The sequence below is a fragment of the Megalobrama amblycephala genome, linkage group LG3, assembly GCF_018812025.1.
Source record: "Megalobrama amblycephala isolate DHTTF-2021 linkage group LG3, ASM1881202v1, whole genome shotgun sequence".
Classification (NCBI taxonomy): Eukaryota; Metazoa; Chordata; class Actinopteri; order Cypriniformes; family Xenocyprididae; genus Megalobrama; species Megalobrama amblycephala.
In genome coordinates this window covers 36,987,697-37,010,404 of record NC_063046.1, presented here as the reverse complement: position 1 = coordinate 37,010,404, position 22,708 = coordinate 36,987,697, and the positions used below count along the sequence as shown (strand labels likewise).

At 36.1% G+C, this 22,708-nt stretch overlaps 1 protein-coding gene across 1 annotated transcript in view; it reads right to left on the bottom strand.

Annotated features, from left to right (window-relative positions):
• Positions 1–22,031, bottom strand: part of LOC125265236 (astrocytic phosphoprotein PEA-15) — a 58,363-nt gene extending 36,332 nt beyond the window's left edge. The window contains exon 1 of the mRNA XM_048185346.1: positions 21,785–22,031. The gene's annotated coding sequence lies outside the window, so the exon portion shown is untranslated. The remainder of the gene's footprint in view (positions 1–21,784) is intronic.
• Between the last annotated feature and the right edge of the window lie 677 nt (positions 22,032–22,708).

Here is a 22,708-nt window from a genome sequence, read left to right as displayed (position 1 = left end):
CTGATGTCAGACATCAGTGGAAGCATCAATAAACAGTGAATTCAAATATAATTTGCTGACATTTATTCATATCAGACACACATAATGGGTCTAAGTAACTATAAAGTTTACTCTCCAATTCTTCCAGTTCACCAGCCACTTACTCACATATATTTCATTTACATTTACATTTTACATTTATTCATTTGGCAGACGCTTTTATCCAAAGCGACTTACAAGTGAGGAATACAACAAGCGAGTCGTCATGACGAGGCAAATAGACAAGAAGTGCTCATAATACAAGTTATAGGCAGTGCTCAGATTATCCTAAGCTACAATAGAGAGGAAGTGAAAGGATAGGTATAAGAATTTTTTTTTTTTTTTTTAAGATGAGGTTAAGTGCTCACGAAAGAGATGGGTTTTCAGCTGTCTTTTGAATATTGGCAGGGATTCCGCATTCCGGATGAAGGCAGGAAGATCATTCCACCAGCAAGGGACAGTGAATGAGAATGTTCTGGAAAGTGATTTCGTGCCTCTCTGTGATGGTACCACAAGCCTTCGCTCCTTTAATGAGTGCAGGTTTCTGGTAGGAGTGTAGACTCGTAAGAGTGAGTGGAAGTAGGAGGGTACTGAGCCTGTGGTGGATCTGTAAGCAAGCGTCAACGCCTTGAATTTGATGCGAGCAGCAAGTGGTAGCCAGTGAAGAGAGATGAAGAGAGGCGTGACGTGGGCTCTTTTGGGCTCGTTGAAGACGAGACGTGCTGCTGCATTCTGAATCATTTGTAGAGGCTTGATTGTGCATGATGGCAATCCAGCCAGAAGAGCATTGCAGTAATCAAGCCTAGAAATGACCAGAGCCTGGACCAGAAGTTGTGTTGCATGTTCTGTTAGAAAGGGCCTGATTTTCCTGATGTTGTAAAGTGCATTTCAGAGGAAACTGATGTATTCACCTGCTGTAAATCAGACTGACAGAACTCTGTGAACTGCAGTGCAAACTAAGATGGCGGCGCCCATCTCGCATTATAGATCAAGATAAAGATCATTTATAAAGGTTTGTAAACGACAAAACACACTCACTCACACACACATATTTGAGAATCGGAATATCATATAGTTGAAGACATGTAAGCAAGTTTGCGAATATTTTAAATAAAAAAGGAAAAACAAAATAATAGTGATCCATCTCTCATACAGTGTTATTGTGGCTACGTTCAGCGCTCGTGACACGCACGCGTCGCCATGGAAACAATAAGGGCAAACGTTCTAAAATAAGGGTCGCCTTAAAAAAAAAACTCACTCTGGCGGTCAGTTAGAATATTTTAAACTCACGCTTGAAAGGTGTGCGTATCCTGGGTGTTTTAATATTAGAAAGCCTAAAAGAAATTTTTTGTCAGGACAGAAATTTGTGACTTTTCAGAGATTTCCTATACACAATCCTGAGCGAATGAAACTGTTGTTGCTACGCCTACGTCAACCGTGACTTTTTCAACATAATTGCGTATTACGTGACGTCACGAACGCGCATCGGAGAAAAGAGCAAAGCCAGCATTTGTGCTTATAAAACTTAAACTTTTTAATTTTTTAAAAAAATGACTGATCGTTTCGCTAGATAAGACCCTTATTCATCGTCTGGTGTCGTTTAAAGCCCTTTGAAGCTGCACTGAAGCTGCCATTTGGACCTTCGCTTCAACCGTTTGGTGCCCATTGAAATGAATGATATGGAGAAAAATCCTAGAATGTTTACATCAAAAACCTTCATTTCTTTTCGACTGAAGAAAGAAAGACATGGACATCTTGGATGACATGGGGGTGAGTAAATTATCAGCAAAAGTTTATTTAAAAGTGAACTAATCCTTTAATGCATTACAATTTAACTAAATTAGATTTTAGTCTACTAAATCAACTGTAGAATTAGTCAACTAGAATCTTATGATATTTAGTCAACTAAAACTAGACTAAAACTAAAACAATTTCCGATGACTAAAATATGATAAATAAATCTAAATTGGTGGGTGGAGCTAGTGTAAATAGCGTTTGCCAACAAGGGATGCTATTTGCACATAGTGTAAATAGACACACCGAATAAGAATTTTCACCGGGAAATGTAATCTGAACAAATAAGTAACATGTCTGTCACTTTTGTTCTGACCATGTATTTGTATTTAGTGTGTATTAGCGTTACCTGTAGATTTCAATTTATGTGTCCACTCCACAGTCCGAAGTCTTTTGCTTTTGACTACAGCTGAATTTCCAGTTGTCACTGATGATTGTCATTTGGACATTTCTTGATTATAATTCACCATCAAAATGTTTAATTATTCCAGATGCTGTGAGAAAAGGCTATAAAAGATCCGCCACCTGTAGCATCCTCCACATGCCATATAGCCTACTAGCTGGGACTCCTTTATGTAAACAGACGTGATGTAATGACGCAAAGACGAATGGCTGCATGCTCGAATTTCCAGTGGAAACCCACTAGTACCGAGTACCGATTTTATTATAAAACATTATTACAAGCTTACTGTTGTGAATCGGGCTAAGGTAAGGAGATAGTTTTGAACACTGGCCGGTTATGTACTTTCTCAAAAATTGAATTTGGATAATTTTTAGCCAAAAAAAAAACAAAAAATTACAGACTGCAGCTTTAATGTGTCCTTGCTGAATAAAGGTATTAATTTCTTCAAAAAAAAAAAAAAAAAAAAAAACAGATCCATAACATTTGATACATATTGATTTCAAGAAAATAATACTGAAATCCTAATCCTGCTTTCCCTTTATAAAATTATTTTGACTTTAACCTTGTCTGGAAAAATATGTGTATGTTTTTAATGATCTTTTAAAGGCAGTGGCACCTTTTAGAGTAATTCATCAAATGTTGATGAAAGAAATATGCAGAAAACATTAATTATTTTTATTTCTATTTTAACAATTAATAATTAATTTATCTCTAGAAAATACCATTATAATAAATTCTAATAATCATTATTGTTGCATTGTCTTCTGAAACTCTAAATCTGAGATGACTGGGGTCTTTTCCCTCTCAAGAAAAATCTGAGAAGCAGAATAGCTCTCCATTCAGTCTTATTGGTGTCCAAGAGAAACAACTGACTTATTAAAGAGATCTCATTGGTGGGAGCGTCAATGCGGTGGGGGGTGGGGGTGGGGTAAAACTCCTGCTTGTTGCTAGGTTACGGTCTCCAGGCTGAAAGGCAAGCGGGAACGGTTGTTATGGGGACATCAGCCATGTGGAGGGTGAATGAATTTTGGACACACACACACACATTCACGGCTCTCTGTCCTTGAAGAACACATCATCACCGGCTGAAGGTACAGTCGTCATGACGATACGTGACAGGCAGCAGCAAACAATATGATAGAGACTGTGGGAATGTATGAGATGAATGGGAGAGTTTGACACCAGTGCTACCTTCATGTAATTGAGATACTATTATAGCTTTTATTAATATTTTGAATTAAATATATATATATATATATATATATATATATATATATATATATATATATATATATATATATTCTGTTTTCATTTTAATTTTAGTAAATGTGTTGATTTTAGTCATTTTTAATGTCTATATAGTTTTTATTCCCCCCAGTTTTAGTTATTTTTGTACATCAACTAGAACTAAATGAAAATGAGCAATGTTGTACTTTTTTAAACTTGCAGGGACATTTTTTGTCTCCATGAGGAAAACAGCTTAAAAATCATTATGTCTATGGAAGGTCGCCATAAAACATGGAAACAGTTTTGTGTGTGTGTGCGTGTGGATTGGGGCCCTGTGGAGGGGGAGGGGTGTTAAGAATTTAGTCACGGGCAGAGGAGACAAAACGCATGTGAAGAAAATGTGAAGAAGCTGCCCAGACACACATGGGATCCTCACATTCTGTGCATAGACAGCCACTGTTTAACACACACACACACAAAATAAGGAACAGCAGACAAAAGCAGGCTGTGTGTTTCAATGTGTGTGTGTGTGTGTGTGTGTGTGTCTGTGTGATGGTAGTAACAGGCTGTTCTAAGAGGACAGAAGAGTTCATATGTGTATGTGTCAGACAACAGGAAAACAAATGACTTGCAGGTTTTATATCTGTTACAGTATGATACATCAGCTTATGTCAATAGAGATGTGCTATAGAAATGTATTCATGTCACCTCTGTAAGTTTACAACATTCGTATCTTTGTCAAACCTGTAAATCAAGTTAAAAACACTTAATTTTACGGATACTTTGATGTGACCATTTTTATGTCAGATTTGAACAGTTAATGTTAAGCAGACAACTACAGTGTAAAAAGGAGTAACAATTTTTACCAAGCTACTTCTACCTGATTTAAGAATTTTGTAGCTATAATTTAATGTATTTATGTTGATTCAGTAATGGTAAACAACATTTTGGCTTGAATAAAACCAGTTCATTTAGATATTATCATTGGTAGGTAACTTTTCTTTCCTTTTTTTTTACTATACATATTTCTGTTTCATTTTATTGTAGCCAGTGCAACCATTTAAGAGAATACAGAGATATTTAGTTGTTAGCTACAATAAAATTGCTCATGAATCCATTTAAGTATTATGATCATTGTCATGTAAAATAAACATCATTTCAATCTATAGATGTAAACAGTTTAGAGTAAAATTATGGATGTGAATGTTTTGCCTATAAAAAATAAAGATGCTTTATTTAAATCTTATTTTAAATAAAGGTTCTTTATTTATTAATTTAACCCTTGTGCATAAATAAAAAAAATAAATAAAAAAAAAGAGCATGGACTAAAGTTTGGTCTCATTTTAAAGAATACTTAGATTATTGTTGAAAGATTATTGTTAAGTGAAAAAAAAAAAAAAAAAAAAAAAAAAAAATAATAAAAAACATCGGATCATGAGGAGCATTCCCATTGTGTCAACTCCATGATGTAGTGTAGAGTTCTACATAGAAAGGGAACTTTTAATTTGGCATTATTACAAGGTGCACTATATAAAAATGTAATTAAGTGTGTAAAGAATGAAGTCTTCATTAAGAAATAAGTATTTAAATCTTACTATCTTTATGTACACTTAAGTTGCCTTTTATTTCAATGTAATACTATCTAACTACAGTTTTTTTAATCTTTTAATATTTGTAAATGAGTGCACATTCAATATAATTAAGCACTCTTTTCCTGATGTTGTTTTTTGTCTTTTTTCAAACATCAGCTACATTGCCAAAAAACCTAGCTTAAATCACAGGCATCTCTACGATAATGTCTGTTCTCATTCTCCACTCACATGGCTCATTCAAAGCTCTGCTGAGTCACTGAACAGATGTCTTCTTTATTTTCCACATTTTTTTTTTTTAGTAAATTGTGGCAGCTGGGGTTCATAAGCAGAATTAAATAAACTTACCGAGTATCCCTAGCTGAGGTTGTTTTATGAATGTCATTACTTATGTTTTGTGATATTTTGTGAAGTAAAAATGGCTCAAATTCATCAAGCCATTTCTGTCCATGTGACATGGAGAGAGATCCGGCATATTTCAGAAAAAAGCTTTTACTTCATTAACACTGAAAATATCACACCGCCTCAGGGAGAACAAGACAGACATTTGCTCGGTGTGTGTGGGGGAGACAGAAAGACAGTTCAAAAGACAAAGAAATGAGAAATGAGTGCCAGTGAATGTGTGTGTGCAGCAATTAGACACCTCAGGTGAGTGTGAACCTCTCGTCACATCTGTCTAGCTGCTTCCTGTCTATATGTGGGTTATAAAGAGACTAAATAAGACCAGATTTACGTCTCAGTGTAGATAGTGAGATCATCTCTTTTCAGGTATCCAGTAAACACATCAACAACATGGTACTTCAACAGAAGTAGGAATGGGTTAAGATGGTCGACTTATGCAACAACCAACTAGTCAATTAGTGGGGACTAGTTATCTCAGTATTTTTGTTGTTCGTTTGTTTGTTCTACAAAAAAACACCCCTGATCACACAGAATTTGTTCTGACAAACCTGGTGAAAAAGAAGTGCGCTTAACTGTATTGAATGTGAACTTGTTAAAATCTGAACTTGCAGATAATATAATATTAATTAAATAAAATGCCACTTAAGTGCACTTAAAGGGTTAGTTCACCCACAAATGAAAATTCTGTCATCATTTACTCACTCATGGAAGAACCATGGAAGTCAACTATTTGGTTACTGACATTCTCCAAAATATCTTCTTTTGTGTTCAGCAAAAGAAAGGCATTCAAACAGGTTTGGAACAACTTGAGGGTGAGTAAATGACTTAAATTTTTTGGGTGAACTATTCCTTTAAAGAGAGTACACTTTTCCCAAATGGCGCACTTCATGTGGACTTTCGGTCTTGTGGACTTAAAGTGCGCGTGCTTGCCGAGTCTACGAGTCCGTAGGCCGGCCCATTCAGCATTTTAATGCTCTGAAGTGTGCTCAGCAGCGCCCCCTTTGTACCCTTGAAGCGGTCTTCCGCGAAGCCCGCATAGATGCAGGCTCCGCACACTTTAACTACCCAGGAATCCTTGTGAAATGCCAATCAGACAACGGATGAGAGGAGATTTCGCTCAAGAACAAAAGATGACATGGCTGAGAAGAAAATATTTAAGTGTAGGTATCATTACGGTTTTTATGACCTAGGTGTACATTTTACCAGTTGTTACCTACAGTTTATACAAACATTATGGTCATCAACCAGTGGTTGATATCTCAAACATAATAATAGCGCGTTGAATAATACGATTGCATTATGATTCATTAAATAAATAGAACCGAATGTCAGGGCTTTACTGAGTCATATGTAAACCTAGTATTTATATTTAAACCTGTAAATTCATCTGAAACTCACGCACATGTTTATTATGTGTTAAAATTGTAATCTTAGTTCAAATGGAACATTATGTATTATTACAACTGTATACATTATTTAAATAAGCATGTATATATTGTCTAATGCCCAGGTGGCATAAGCAAAAGCAGGCTGTGTAGTTGACATGGAAATAATATTTTGCAAAAGAAAAGAAACCTGTTCTTGATGCTAAATATTATACCTGAACCTGCAGCTCCTGTCAAAAAACAACCAGACCGTTATTTCCAGCGTGAAGATCGAGTCTGTCCCAAAAATACCTCTCAATGCGCCCTCGTGGACTCGCGCCAAGGGCCCTATAGGTCTGCACTACATGAAATCACCAAAGTGTGGACTCTGAGGAAGTCCACAAGTCCGGAGTGTGTCATTTGGGACAGGGCCTTACTTATAAAAGTGCACATTGTAATAGTCAAAAGTAAAGTAAAAATAAAAGTTTTATTTCAACATACATTTTAAATCATAATGTTTAAATGATTGCTTTAAAGAAGTACACTTTTGATGTTTTGAGTTTTGGAGCTCCGTCAAGTTGATTCTCAATCCTCCATTTTCTTTTTAAAATCGATTTATAACCTATCTTTTCTTTTCCTTTCTACAGAGGGTGAACATATCCCTGATAGTATTCTATATCAAAAACAATCAGAATGTTTTGATATCACTAGCTTTATCTGATTTTCCAAACATCCACTGCTAGCTTTAGCCTGTTAGCATCTATAGTGAGTTCCTGGCTACAGCGTGTCTTGTGTACACTTTTCTTACTAAATTACCGTTTATCTGTTCTAATGGCGAATATGTTTTGGATGTATCATACCACCAGTGAAGGCATGAGCCAGGCCCCGAGCAGGGATCTCTCCCCCTCAGCTACCCCTGGTCTTCAAGATTTCCACCCAGAACCACTTCCCAGTAGGGCTGCATGATATATCGTTTTAGCATCGCTATCTCAATGTGAGCAGCTGCGATGTCACATCGCAGGATGTACAATGTCAAGTCACCAGAAACACTAGCAATTCTCAGATTAATTGCAAAGTTTAACCATCACAGAGTAAAAGATTATTTGCAAATGTTTCAGGTCCTGTCAGTTTAAACATTCAAGCGATTTTAAACCATTCGAGCACAAGACGCTGTGAAAGAGAACTCAATTCAGAATTTGTGCACTCTATAATAAAATATAATTATATTTAATTTATACAGTAAAGTACACTTTACATTTGATTATTCAATTTCTTTCCTGAATACTGTTAAACTTCCCTGAAAACAAAGCATTATTTTTTGTATCATTGTTCTATTGTTTTAATCTATGCTTGTAATTTGTTTATTATTTGCTATGCAGATTATAGAAAATAATATCCATTCTATAGAGATTGTGTCTGTGAGATCAAATAATAAATCTACTATAGGATCTAGAAAATATCTGATTGTGGTTAAACCAGAAAATCTCCAAATAAGTGAACAAAAACAATTTCTAAACCTTGGGCTCCTAGATATTAGATTGTTCACAACTAAGACAGTTATTGAAAATGAAATGATCACATATAATAGTTTTAATGTACTCTGCTTTACTGAAACCTGGCTTAAAATCAAATTATTATTTCGGTCTTAAGTCTACTCCACCAGTCTACTGTTATAAGCACGAGCCTCGTCTAAATGGTTGTGGCGACAGTGTTGGAGCGATCTATAGAGATATTCTTAATGTCACTCAGAAAACAGGAAACAGGTTTAATTCATTAAACTTTCAGATATAAGAAAATAAATCCTGCTATCTCTTGCTCTGGCTTCCATGTATAGACCTCCATGGCATTTTCTAAACAAAATTTGCTGATTTTCAGTCAGACCTACTGGTCAACGTTGATAAAGTGCTGATTGTTGGAGATTGTAACATTCACATATATAATACAAATGATGTGTTAGGAGTTGCTTTTACAGACTTACTAAACTCCTTTGGGGTCAAGCAAAACGTCACCAGACCCAATCATCGTTTTGATCATTCACTAGATTTAATTACATTACATGGAACCAATCTTACTGATATAGATATTCTACTGCAAAGTGATGATGTCATTGATCACTACCGTGTAACATGCATACTGCGTACTGCTGATTTATTGACCAAGCAGAACAATTATCCCAATTCTCATCCACTAAAGTTAGGCTCTAAAAGCTGCCAGGGTTGAACATCTCCACAAACTCATAAAAAAAAAAAAAAAAAAAATCCAAAACAATCCAAGTTTTTTATTTAGCACAGTGGCTAGATTAAAATATAAACATATGTCACCTGAACTGAATATTGCATCACAGGTAATGACTTTATGAATTTATTCACTGAGAAAATCAAAAGCATCAGAAATACACTTAAATGTACAACCTTTGACAGCGTTTTATGATTTAGCCTCAATTATCGTCTCTTGAAAAAAAATTGCAGTGCTTCACAACTATAGGACAGTAAGAGCTAAATAAACTTATTGCACCAACAACATGTTTATTTGATCCAATTCCCACTAAAACACTGAAAGAGGTTGTTACCTGCAGCAGAAGAGCCTCTTCTCAATGTTATTAACTCCTCTCTATCTCTAGGTCACGTCCCAAGACCGTTCAAGCTGGCAGTTATTAAGCCTCTCATTAAGAAACTTCAACTAGATCCATATGAACTGGCAAAATCTTCCATTTATGTCTAAAATACTAGAAAAAGTTGTGTACGCTTAAATGTGCTCCTTATTGCAAAAAAAGTATATCTATGACAAATTTCAGTCAGGATTCAGGCCCCATCATAATACAGAAATTGCGCTTGATAAAATTCTAAATATATGTTTATGTAACAATGATCTCATTAAAGCAATTATTACAAATTGTGATCATGATTACAATATTTAGAAAATTTGGCAGTGGTGAATGTTGATTCAGAGTTGGCATCATCTGAAGTCCTTGCAGGGGTTGACGTCATCTCATCACAGGTGTTGGGGCATCCAGAGGCTAGATCTAAACTGGAGCTATATATATATATTCTATGCCAGCTCCGGTTTAGATCTAGCCTCTGGATGCCCCAACATCGCCACTTGAAATTATATGTATTGTGAAAACAGCTATACAAATAAATGTGACTTAAATTGAATTGAACTGACATACTAAGGCACATGTAAAGTTCATGATTATAATTTTAACTGTAGTGTTTATTCAGTATTACATTGATTTAAAGGATTAGTTCACTTCTGAATTAAAATTCCCTGATAATTTACTCACCCCTATGTCATCCAAGATGTTCATGTCTTTCTTTCTTCAGTCAAAAAGAAATTAAGGTTTTTGAGGAAAACATTCCAGGATTGTTCTCCATATAGTGGACTTTAGTGAGGTTCACTGGGTGGAAGGTCTAAATTACAGTTTCAGTGCAGCTTCAAAGTACTCTACACGATCCCAGACGAGGAATAAGGGTCTTATCTAGCAAAAATATGGGTCATTTTCTAAAAAAAATAAAAATGTATATACTTTTTAACCACAAATGCTCATCTTGCACTAGCTCTGCGATCCACACGCATGATGATGTAATCACGTTACAAAGGTCATTCGTGACGTAGGTGGATGTACAGATTCAGCGAATGTGCAAAGATTAAGCCAAATGCCCTTTACAAAAAAAAATAAAAATAAAACAATGATATCAGACTATTTTGAAGTTGGAGGAGAAAATTAGATGAAGTTTTTCGCCCTACCGCGGTACTTCCCCCTACAGGTCACGCGTGACCTTTCAACGTAAGGCGTGGCGCATCGCAGAGCAGTGCAAGACAAGCATTTGTGGTAGGGGTGTAACGATACGCTCAGGTCACGATACGGTACGTATCTCGATACGGAGTTCACGATACGATACGTATCACGATATTTTGAACAAAATGAAACTGAAATTCAAACAAGATTTATTCAAAAAACATGAACAAATTTCAATAATTTTCCTTGTTGTACATACAAGATCACATTTCAATAAAATAAATAAATAAATAAAATTTCGATAAAATAAAATAAAAATAAAATTGTAATAAAAGCCTTCTGTATTCAAATTAACAGTTGAATAGGGCTGTCTGTCACTGAAAAAAAAAATGTTAAATTTAACATGAACTTAGAATTATGAATAGGGGCCGTTCACATATCGCGTCTAAAAACGCGTGGAAGGCGCGGCCGCACCGCTTCTCCTTCTTTCCAAAGCGCTTGCGCTCCCGTGGCGTCGGTCGTTGCTATGCACCCATGAACTGAGCTCTCCAAGAGGATCAGGATGTTTCTGCAAAGGATAAATGATTTCTAGCCCTTGCATTAGTTTTACTACGAGATATATTGATGGAGATAAGATATAAAAACCACCATGTACAGCTATGATCAGCTGTTCAGCTGAGCTTTTGATGTTTTGTTACGGAAAGGCCATAGCTGAACGGTTGATTCTTGTCACACGACCTGCGGTGCGCTTGCGGCATTCTGAAAAGTTGAGAATTGCATGCGCGTCGCGACCGCGTTGATCCCATTATGAGCGCGCCTGCCGCACGGCTACATTTGAAAAAAATAACTGACTTGCACACGGAAAAGACGCAATATGTGAACGGCCCCACAGAACTTCTTAAAGCAAAGCATCGCAAGCATCTTGCTTTTCTGTGAGCACAGCTATTGCTGTGCACTGCGGTGAAAGAAAGCCACGACTTTTCTCACGCGACCATGCAAGAGACTGACGTGAGAAACGTTTAAACCTGCTTGCAAGATTCAATGTGTGCCCGAAACACTTACTGAACTAGAGAGCTGATTGAGACACACCATTTATATGCGGTGACAACCGGCTTCTCTCACTGCCACCTTGCAGAGTAGGTTACGTCGGTAGCTCAACCAATAAGAATAAACTGCCGTCATATCGTAAAAGTATTGCCATCACTCTATGATGCATATCGTAACATGTTTGCATCGCGAAATATCGTACTACGATAAATCGTTACACCCCTAATTTGTGGTTAAAAAGTATATACATTTTTATTTATTTTTTTAAAAATGTCTGATAATTTCGCTAGATAAGACCCTTATTCCTCATCTAGGATCGTGTAGAGCCCTTTGAAGCTGCACTGAAACTGCAATTTGGACCTTCCACCCCTGGAATCCTGGAATGTTTTCCTCAAGAATCTTAATTTCTTTTCGACTGAAGAAAGAAAGACATGAACATCTTGGATGACATGGGGTTAAGTAAATTTCCATTCAGAAGTGAACTAATCCTTTAAAGTTAAATTTTAAATGTACTAAATAGAAATTACATAAGTGTATTTTAGTTTACTATAAATACTTGTCAGTATTATTATTTTTATTTTTGTTGTTGTTATATTACACACATTCGTATTTCATTTTTTTTATAGAAGACAGTATGCAGTAAATAATGTGCTATACTGTGCTAGCATTTCATTCTGGAAAGTAATCTTTAAAGACAAATTTCCTTATTGTCTTTTTTCACTAATCTCTGGTGTTTCTCCAGTCTAGGCCTTCGTCTTCTGTTCCATCTCCTTCTCTCTCTGTCCCTCCTCCACAATGGCAGCAGATATTTTGGAAGCAGTTGCAGAGTTTCGCTGTATTCTCATATACACTCCCACACACACCCGCACACATACAGAAGTCAATTTTATGATTGATTTTTTTTTTTCCCTCGTTAGAACGCTGCTGCATTTTATCTGATGGTACATATTGTGTCTTCAGCCAATAACACCTACCCACGGCCTACAAAGTTAAACTCACATACACAGTCACATCTGCGCAGAAACAGCAAATAGTGCTAGAATAGGCATTGGGTGCTAATTCTTAAAATCAATTAAATTTGTTTAATTTGTCTTTAAATCAATGGGGAATTGACTGGAGGGTTGGATGGTTGTGGTCTACTATAAGTCGAATCTCATGTGAGTGACAGGTTGTCCCGCCCTCACGCCAGTAAACACATCATCAAAAAAGAGATGTTGCTGCAAGAGGGAGGGGAAGTTATTTTGATTAAAGATTATGAGGCACAATGAATCACAAAAATAATAATTATGTGCACGGATAAATCATGTATAATAAATACTGCGCTATTCCATAAAAAATTAGAATTGTCCATTTTGATTTCACGGTGACTTTAAATCAAAAAATAGTATGTTGGCTTTCTCATGACATGCATGATGCATCTCCAACTGTTTATGTGTTTCAGAGTAATTCTGCCAATGTGAAGTGTAAAATCTGAATGATTTCAGGCCAGATCCCGTAGAGGACACTACTGTGTGTCCTGATGGCACTCTCTCTCTGACTCAGTGACACACAGGGGATTGTGGTTAATGTAGTTTGCGTGGGAGTCGTGTGCCGTTCAGTCAGATGGTTTGTAGGCTGTCAGTTTCACACAGCTCAGGGTTCGTGCTGAGATATCAGGGAGTGAGATGTCATACTGCTTTATAGGTTAGACAGGTTAGAAAGTGTGTGTCAGGGCAGTGACAGTCATTACACATAACCATGAGGTATTTTAATCTACAAACACTTACAGCAGAGAATGACATACCCACACACACAATATGAATGTGTCATTCATAATCTTCTAGTTCATTTCATTTTTTTTCCAGTCTATTAGTCAAAGGCGTTCTTTTCTATTTAGAGTGTAAATTTGCTCTGACAACCATTACCATATAATTTATCATTCTTTACTTTTGCTCAAAATTAAACTATTCTTGTATGATTTTAATACTTTACAATAAGGTTTAATTTGTTAACATCAGTACTATCAGTATGAACAACTTCTTCTTTTAATTTATAAAGCACATTTAAAAAACAACCATAGGTTGACCAAACTGCTGTATATAAAATTAAAGCATAGAAGACGTATAAATTTGACTAACAATGAAAAATACTTCTACAGCATTAATTAATATTAGTCAAATGTATAAAATATTTATTACATTTTTAAAACAACAAAAGCTGAATTTGTTAACATTTGTTAATGCACTGTAAACTAACCTGAACAACGAACAATTTGATTTGTACTAACGTTAACAAAGATTAATAAATGCTTTAAAAAATATTTTGCTCATTATTTCATGTAGATTGGTATCTTTAGTAACACTCATTCCCAGTCAGAATTAATGTGGTTCTGTCCTTTTAAAAGTGATGCTGTGCCTTCAGACTAAAGATCAATTCATCCACACATCATCAGAATATGACATCATCAAGGGTATAGGAAAGCCGTTGCCATGACATCCCCCATCCGCTTCAGCTGAACACAGTCGTGTTGAAAAAATGAAAGCTGCTGTGATTTACACTATAGCTTAAAGTATCAGGTCATTTGATCAAAGCCTAAAGGTAGAGTTCACAAATAATAATAATAATAATAATAATAATTATTATTATTATTATTATTATTATTATTCATCTGGAACACAAAAGAAGATTACTTTTTTTTGACCCCACTTAATATTATAGTATGGATAAAAAAAACATCTAACAAAAAATATCTTCTTTTGTGTTCCACAGTAGAAAGAAAGTCATACATCTACAAGTGTGGAATGACATGTGGGTGAGTAAATTACTTAATTTCCATCTTTGGCTAAAATATCATTTTAAAAATTCTTCTTCTTCTATTAAGAGCAGTTTGTTTAAAAAAATATATACTTTATACATTTGTTCAATTCCACATTTTGTATTAACATTTCAGTGTTATTTTAGTATCAATGAGATATTATTATAGTTTTTAAAATATTTTAATATTTCATATTTTTTTAAATATTTTAAATATTTATTATTAAGTTTTAGCTCTTGGTAATCAAGTTAAAACTAAATGAAATATAAACTGAAATAAAAATGTATTTCAGTTTATTTTATTTCAAGCTTTGGTGTTACTCTCATCTTGTCTGGCTATCACCAGACCAAGCTCAATTTAAAATTGAACATTGGTCTGGGGAGTCTGTATGTATTTTCTACTGGACAAGAGGCGTGATCAACGAGCATTATTCACGCAATTGGATAGTCCTTCAACCAATCAGATCAACGATCCGGGTGACGTGAAAACTCCAGACAGGTTTAGTTTGTATTGGTTTGTAGCATTGATCAGCGGTTTGCAGAAGCAGCAATGACATCGAGCGATTTTTGCAGGTTGTGCAAAAAAAAAAACATGAAAGTGAGTGGTATTTACACCCACTCGAGCGATTTGTTTGCTAAACTAAAGAAGTCATTCAGCATCGTCGAGAGGTTAAAAGGAATAGGATTGATGGTCGTGCGAGAGATGGGTAGATCAGATAGAGTTTGCAATCGGTGTGTAACAATCATATCGCACTTGGAACACGATCTGCTTGCCGTCGCTTCTCTATCGTCATCATGTTATACCCGCCAATAGTGAGCAAGGTGGATAAGCCAGTCTGTGATTGGTTCCCGCAAAAGTGTAACAGAAACAGTAGAAATGAATGTAGGCTACGAGTTTCCAGACTGAGTTTCCGGGCGAAATCAAATCGCCGGCAGATCAGGCTGGGTTTACTCTCATCTAAAAAAAATTAAAAAATTCAGCAAAACTGGCAGACAAAAAACTGTATTCCATTAACCAACAGAAAGATCAGAGCACCATATTTTGTAAACTAACGAATGAATGATCAGTTCACAGTATTCTGTATACAATTTAACAGAAAGATTGGTTCAGTTTTCTCGTGTAAATTAACAAATGGAAAGATTAGTTAACAGTGTGTTGTTCAAGTCATGCTCACACTATCTATAAGATAATAAATAGACACTTATATATTTATTTGTTTCCCAATAAATCAGCAGGCGGTGCATCATGTAGCCTTTACTTAATAACTCCCACTTCAACACCCACCATCGCTCAAACACACACACACACACACACACACACACACACACACACACACACACACACACACACACACACACACACACACACACACACACACACACACAGTGCTTTGGTCCTTGGCAGATGCTTTCAGTAGCAGCACAATTTGAGTGCAGAAGTCTGAACTGAATCAGGTCTTATCAAATCCAATTATTCCCAGCGAGACATTTCATTTGGCTGAAGAGGCAGTGAATTATGAGGGTGCTGTGTGCATGTGTTTGTGAGTGTGTACCTGTGAGCATCTCAGTATGTGAATGTGAGAGAAACTGCAGAGGGCAGATTGGTTGGCCACTCAGCAACTGCTAGTCGACAGAATTTTATTTTTATTTTTTTTCATAATCCTTTGATGAGTTTGCAGTCTAAACTATTCCTAAAGATGTTCTACAATGCACATTTACTATAGCTATGTTTCCATCTAAAGTTGAAATTTAACTTGTGCTTAAAGCATTAGTTCGCTTTAAAATGAAAATTACTCCAAGATTTACTCACCCTTAAGCCATCCTAGGTGTATATGACTTTCTTCTTTCTGATGTACACAATCAGAGTTATATTAATAAAAATACATTTGCAAATGTAAAAGTAACTACTCTGAGTTGGTTTTAAGAAGAGTACTTAAAGGGGTCATGAACTGCATTGTTTTATTGTTTTATAATGTTTCCTGGGATGGACTCATAAATGTTAGTATGCTTTTTACATCAAAAATTGTCATAATATTAGAAAAAGAAAATGTACTGTAAATACTTTTTTTAGCAACAAACTCAAATTTAGCAACAGTCTCACAGAGGTGAAGCATGCAGCATAAGTTTCGTTTTGTGTGAAAAAAGGGCGGAAGGCAGTTAGGTTTTACAACCTTTACAATTGAGTGCTGAGGGAAATTATATGAATGAATGTATGAGTGAATTAATTATATCTGTATTTCTGAAGGGAACGGCTGTCATAAGAAAAGTTTCAGATGACATTTTCTTTTCATCTTAAATGCATGTAATGCCTAATAAAGTGTTTATTAGTGCAGCTGCATAGAGTACCTCAGGGATGACGTGTTTTTGTAGGCCAACCTGGAAGTTAGCGGCGCACGGGTTCCCTCGATCAAAAGCCTATGCATTTTTCCCATAGACTTTTGGAAGATTGCAAAAAATAAGCTCTGTGTTTAACAAAGGGTTATGACACTTACATGTTTAGTCTATCATGATAATCTGTACAAGTTAACACAACATTTATACATTTTGAAGCCTAAATAAAGTCGTCAGATATAAAAAGCTAACAGTAGGCTATAAAGGGACTACAGCACACCATGGTCGCAGATCAACGTCACCACCACCAATCTTCCTCAAACTTTATTTAGAAAACAACTTTATTTAAAAACATGCTCGATGATTATGATCTGTGCTGTGTATGAATACTTATCCACTTTTTCATGAGAAATGCTGTCCAAATTTCCTGTTTGTCATGATGATGTCTAAAGTCCCCGCCAAAGGAAGTAGTCCCTTTTAGCAACTTGTTAGCAACCGCCGTTTTTAGGACACAATAAAGGTTTAAAAAAATCACAAGCGGGTTATAACTGGTGTGTTTTATGTCATAGGTCAAAACATGAAAATATTTAGAGGCTTTGTTAACCACAGACCTTATTTCAGGCAATTTAGCAAAAACCCATTCAAAAAACCCATAGACTTTATGGTGATGGAACCGGAAGTCCTAAAATGCTAACTCGCTTCCGGGTTTTGCCTACAAAAACACGTCATCCCTGAGGTACTCTATTGTGTACAGCCGTTACCAGGGAAACAGCTCTATTTCTGCTGTTCCATAAGCGCCATCTACAGTCAGAGAGTGGATTTACCTGTCTGTCTGTTTTTTTTTTTTCCCCAGACCAATGAGAAAATATATATATTTTTTTTTTGTGATAACAATATTTGAACATGTAGTATGTTCATGTTAGTCAATATGTTATGTCATAAGTCACATGGTCTTATTTAATAGAAAACCTTTCAAATTTAGAAGTAGGTAAACTTTGATCATGTTTGGAGTTTCTTGTGTTACAGTGTTACACTACTGCTGAGAAAACCCCAGAAAATGTAATGTAATCTTATACATTTCGTTATTATTCATGTTTGACATGATGACTATTAGAAAGTACACATGACAGGTCATAAAATTTAGGCTTGTTCACAATCATGTCAACTGCATTTGGGCCAAATTTTGTGTGGATATCTCAAAGCAATCAAAAGTTATGGCATTTGGAACCATGGTAGCCTTTTTTCAAAAGTCCAAAAAACAATCCAAACAAGTGATCTGAATGTTTTACTGAAGATAAGAACTACTTAAATGTGTAAATGCCACAAAGCATAAAAATAATAATAATAATTGCAAAGAATAAGTACCAAGTAATAACATCCTGGTGGATGAATGATCCATCTCTGTTTCAGCTGTGCGGTCCTATTCTATGGCGCATGATAAATCAAGACCTGTCAATCTGAGCGATCAATCCAATCCAAGTGTGCTCCAGCTGTAAACACGGTCATCAGACAACTTACATCACTTACATAAAGCTTAATGATCAGTATCGGCCGATCATGATGACAAGAAATCAGTGGCCCGTATTGGCCGCAAAAACGCTGATGCCTACCAGTGAGTTTTAAAAAAGCATTGCTACAGAACAGAGGTGCTGTGAACCTTCGACTGTTTAAATGACACTCAACAGAGGATAGACTCAGCTCGACCTTGTAAGTGAGACTGGACCGGACCGGATGTAAAATTGCATGGTCATTATATCACTCAGGAGATTGAACAGCAGGACTAAGATTTAGAGAGAACCAAACACACACACACACACAGAGAGAGAGAGAGAGAGAGAGTGATATTTACAGCAAACCTGAAACCCCAAATGGACCTTATGTAACAGTACTCAAGAGAGACTTGCATGGTACTAGAGCACTCCTCATCAAATGCTTTTGTTTGAAATCCAGTGTCATTCAGTATTATGCCAAAATATATAACATTTCCAGAATTCCAACAAAAACATACAGGAACAAAAACAACAGTGACAGCCTTCCTAAAAGCCTCAGTGTAAAAGCCTACATAGAAAGTTGAATTTGAGTGAATTGAGATCAGTTCATTTGCTTTATCCAAAATGTTGGATAATAAAGAGAACACTATAGACCAATTTGGTGTTTGCAAACAGCGATGACGTTTTTTATGGGCGGAGCATACCTGGTTGCAGAAAATGACAGTTGAGCAGTAGCAGTCTATGGAAGCCACGAAATAAAAGAATTAAAAAAAAGTTAATTTCGAGTTTATGTCTTGCAATTCTGACTTTTATTTCTCGCAAACCTGAGTTTATATCTCACATTTCTTACAAAGAAAAACAGAATTGTGAGATATAGCCTACTCGTTATCCTGTCTTTTCTGAATTGCAATTTATCCCGCAATTCTGACTTTTTTCCCCTCAGAATTGTGAAATAAACTCACAATTGCGAGTTATAAAGGCCGAACTGGGAGTCATAAACACGCAAATGCAAGAAAAAAAGTCAGAATTGTGAAAAAAAAAATTTATAGACTATGTTTAAAAGTTATCTATGTAAAATGTTATAGGTTTAAATATTATTTCATGCTGTAACTGCTATGTATGTATGTCCTCTGAACTGCATATGTGAATATTATGTAGACTTACTGTTTACATCAAATTCCTGCTTTAATAGTAGACTAATCCTTGCAGGTGTCATCAGTCCAGTCTGTGAAACGTCTCCGTTTAGCTTCAAAGGACGTTTTCAACGATGGTTTTCTTTAAAAATGAAGACTATATTTTTTGCATTCCGATTCCAACATCCAGAGGCACAACAAAACGTTTTTCTCTTATTCTGTGGATTTTGCACATTTTCCTCCAATTGCTACCGCTATTTTTCTGCAACCACTATGCGCGCGCAGCTGCAAGTGACGTAATTGTGACGTCTGCTCCAAAGAGGTCTATAGGAGGGAAATGACGTTCATAATGACGAATGCATAAACTGATAAAATGTACACCTCGAAAAGCAAGTCCACAGCTTTGAATAAAAACATCTACCAAAATGTATAAATGTAAATGAAAGTAAATGCCAGCACTCCTGTCAGATATCAAAGAAAAGGCCAGAGACAGCAGTGAATATAAATGGTGAAAGACTTGCGAAAACAGGTTTCTGCCAGACAAAATAAGCACAAGTGAACAAAATTCAGATCAATGGTTCTCAACATGGTACCAAAATTGTTCATCATACAAGAAAAGCCTACCTAATTCAACTAGATTTTACCAAGTGTAAGTGAAGAAAAAGTGTTACTTAACGTACAAAAATAGCAAAAGATATAGAAGGCATTTTGATTCTCCTTGATAAGTACTATGCGAGATTGTTGGGATAGCAAGATTATGCAAGATTAGTTGCATTTTATTATTTTGCATTCAACATTTATTTATTGGTAACACTTTACAATAAGTAAACACATGAGAATGAACCTCACTGGTTACGCAGCACATTTAAGCTTCCGGAAGAGTTTTTTTTCTTGCGCGTGTAGCAATTCTGGTTGAGCTTTATAATCGCTTCTCTTCAGAAAATTTGGACTAAACCACTCAATTCATATGGATTAGTTTTCCGATCTCTTTATGAAGTTTTTTAAGCATCAAAGTGGTAGTTGCAAAGGCAGTCTATGGAAGGAAATCTGACAGCATTCTGTCATCAAAATATCTTAATTTGTCTTTCGAAGAAGAACAAACGTCTTATGGGTGGAACATCATGAGGGTGAGTAATTTGTTTTTGTTTTTTTGTTTAAGTCAAAACAGTTAACAACTAATGCTTTATATTATCTGTCATTTTTCTGTTTTGCCTATCTGTTAGGGGGAAAGCGAGACTAAAGACTGCCAGGACTGGAAGAAAATAGTAAAGCTGGTTGTTTGGCTTGGGATTGGTCTAAAGTTTCTGTTAAACAAGGTTTCCAGCATCTTTTTTGGCCAGCAAACAATCCCAGCCTGAAACGCACTTTACACACACACACACACACACACACACACAAGGACAATGAGGGAGGTGCATTTCTGCTGAGCTGCCTCCTTCCCTTACCACAGGCAAAACACAAATCAATATATGAGATAGGACAGAAACCATTCGCCAGGTGCAGGAAACTCGCACACCTGTATGACTGCCAAATACCGCATCTGGTCAGTCTTGCACACTCGGATCTGATTTTACTTTGTTCAAGCAAGAAAAAAAAAAAAGAAAAAACAAACGGGCTGTGAAAGGAACAGGGAAGCACTAGACTCCAAGAGGAAGAGGGTTTGTGTCATGACTGAGGTTGCATTATGAGTTAGTCCAGACTGCTTCCAAAGCAGTTTTACTGAGCTCCTTAAGCTAATAAATCCGAATGTTCAATGACTGCCAGATTTGGTTAGTGACAAAACTAAAGGGTTGGTGATGAAAGCAGACAATGTACAGTGATTTCAATTCATTCCAGATTTTTTTTTTTTTTTTTTTTTTAATCGCTTATACATTATACAACAACCCCAAAGCTGAATAAAAAAAAAAAAAAAAAAAAAAAAATGATTATGATTTTTAAACGTCACTCTGAACAACCAATTAAGTAACATTTTAGTTAAAAAATCAGGAATTTAGTCATCACTGAGTCATTGACAATTGGAAAGGCATTCGGATTCTGTTTCGTCGACACAACTGTAATTAAATTAATTTTAATAAGCCGCACATTCCGCCGAGGAATCAGCCGGGCTGGATCGAACCCATTAAAGTGGTCTGGTTGCGTGACTGACTGTGCGCCCTCGACCGTTATGACTTGAATCGAGAAAAAAAAAACGCTGATTAAAATGTGACCAAATTAATTAACACACCACAGCACAAAATAACAGGATAGATAGATAGATAGATAGATAGATAGATAGATAGATAGATAGATAGATAGATAGATAGATAGATAGATAGATAGATAGATAGATAGATAGATAGATAGAATACACGTAGCTGTTTGAATGATGGCCAAGGTATGTGCTTCAGTAGGTAGCCTACTTCAAAGAATGCCATACTACCATAGAATGTTTTATTAAATAGATGAGTGACTTACTTCCTGCGCTCGGAGATCCAGCGATGATGATGATGATAATGATGTGCTCGGTGTGGTGATGGATGAGATCCGCTGTGCGCTTTGGCCACCCAAATAAAATGTCCAGGTCACCACAAACGCAGTTCAGTCAAAACATCAGCGAAAAGCATCAAAACTAGAGTGCGAATATATATGAAGTTAGTGTGATTATAAACGAAGACGCCACGGAAACTTTAAGCGTCCGTTCACTCGATCGTGCTCACGCGTTTCTTACCGTCTCGCCGGTTGAGAATGGAAACGCCTTTTCCTCCCTATAACCCCCTCCTCCTTCTCTCTCTCTCTCTCTTTTCCCAGTCACACTGTCTGAATCTGCAGCCTCAAACACACACATACACACATTTTTCGGGCCTGATGTCACTTTGCTATCCGGTCAGATAATCCCTCCTCCTTTTTATTCCACACAGTCCCACATCCTCATGCTCGCTCTTTCTATCGCTGCGATAAATCTGCTGACAAAACGTTATATAGAGCCACCTTACCGATCTTTAAAAGACAGATAATTACAGTTATAATATGACAACAATTGTTAAACAAATTTAAAGAGAATTCCAGTGGTTTACATTTGGGAGGAGAATTGAATGTTCTGCGCCCTGCGGTACTGCATCTGCCCACAGGGGGTAGTATTGTCAACAAAAGAAATGTGCGATTGTCAACGTGAAAATATCTATCTATCTATCTATCTATCTATCTATCTATCTATCTATCTATCTATAGGCTATGAGTATGTCTGTCCGTTTATCTTTTCTGAGCATGCTTGTTTGTTGGAGTTTTTTTTTTTCACCACATGTACAATACTTGATCTTACAATGTTATATGGACATGATTAAACTGTACAGATATTGAGACTATAAGTCTACCACAAAATACACATTCACATTCAAAATT